We start from the raw sequence: 1742 nt of genomic DNA on the forward strand, positions 1-1742 counted from the left end.
AGCTCAGTCCTTTAAGTGGCTGCTTCCACAAAGCTGTCAGCCTCAGGTTGCTGGAGTTCGAACCTCACAACTCTCCCGCTGGCCAAAAGTGCCCTGAAGACATTCGAGGAACCAAAAAAAGAAAAATAAAAAGAAAAGAATTAATACAGTCTGAAGTAAAGAATCAAATACAAAAAAAAAAACAACAAAATAATCAAATACAGAAACATATGGAGGAAGTCCCTGATGAGAAAAAATCTCTCAGTAAAAGAATTAATAACTGCATTTCAAGAAGACACTGATAAAAAATTACAGTAGATGAGGAAAATGACAGATTCCTTGAAAGAGGAATACAGGAAATAGATCTCATGAGGCAGAGTCAAAGAGATATAAAGGAAAATAAAATCTCAGTCACAAGCCTGCAAAACCTTTTCAGTGAAAGTGAAGACAGAGTTTCATATCTTGAACACGCTGGTGCACCAAGTGAAAAGGTAAGAAGAGGTCTCTTAAAAACAACAAGGATGCAGGAAATAATAATTCATCACCTGAAACACAATGCAAAGATGAATATTGTGAGACTAATTGGCATCAATGAGAAACAAGAAGTCAGTATAAATGATATAAAAAGAATATGGGCAGAAGTAATAGCAGAAAACTTCAAATATGAGCAAAAAATCTGACATTCAGGTAACTGAAGCATACACAATGCCAAATAACTTCAACCTAATTAAAAACACACTGAGACCTATAACATTCAAGATCCCAGAAATCCACAACAACAATAATATACTGAAAGTCACAAAAGCGATAAAGCAGATCACACTCAAGGCAAACCCATCAGAAGTACGGCCGACTTCTCTTCACAAACCACCAAGGCAAGAAGAGCATGAAGCAGAGTAGTTCAAGCCCTCTATGAAAACAAATTCCAGCCCAGAATACTATACCCTGCAAAACTCTCTTTCAAGTTTGATGGAGAACTGAAATACTTCCATGACACAGAACAACTAAAGAATTTCATGATGACAAAGACAACACTACACAGACGATTGAAAGATGATCTAGAGAGGGACCAAAATGATCAGAAATCCATGAACGAGAACACAAGGAATCCACTACATAGGGCAATCAATTCAACGCACGACAAAAAGGAGTAAACAACAGCAGGTAAATAACATATCAATCATATATCAACACATGTCAGTTATAACCATCAATGTAAATAGATTTAATTCACCAATTAAGTGAGATAGACTGACACAGGGGATGAGGAAACAAAATCCAACAATCGACTGTATACAAGAAACACACTTAATTCATAAAGAGATCCATAGGCTGAAAATCAAAGTTTGGAAAACAATACTACACGTCCCCGCACCTCAGAAAAAAGCAGGGGTAGCAATCTTCTTTTCAGACAGTTTCAACTTCAAACCAAGAAGGATCAAATGAAATAAAGAAGGCCACTATGTACAGGTTAGGGGAAAAATTCAAGAGGAAGTGATAACACTCATAGATATCTATGCACCAAACATGGGAGCACTCAACTATAGAAGACAAGTCTTAATGGTCATTAAAAATCTAATATCCAATACCACAATCTTAACAGGAGATCTCAACATCCCCTTATCCCAAAAAGATAGTTCAAACAGACAAAAAATTAGCAAAGATTTAGCAGAACTGAACCAGAACTTGGCACAAATGGACTTGGTGGACATATGCAGAGAGTTCCACCCAACCACAGCTCAATAAACATTTTTGTCAGCTGC

This window comes from Octodon degus, unplaced genomic scaffold, assembly GCF_000260255.1.
Source record: "Octodon degus isolate 3935 unplaced genomic scaffold, OctDeg1.0 scaffold00288, whole genome shotgun sequence".
Taxonomy (NCBI): domain Eukaryota; kingdom Metazoa; phylum Chordata; class Mammalia; order Rodentia; family Octodontidae; genus Octodon; species Octodon degus.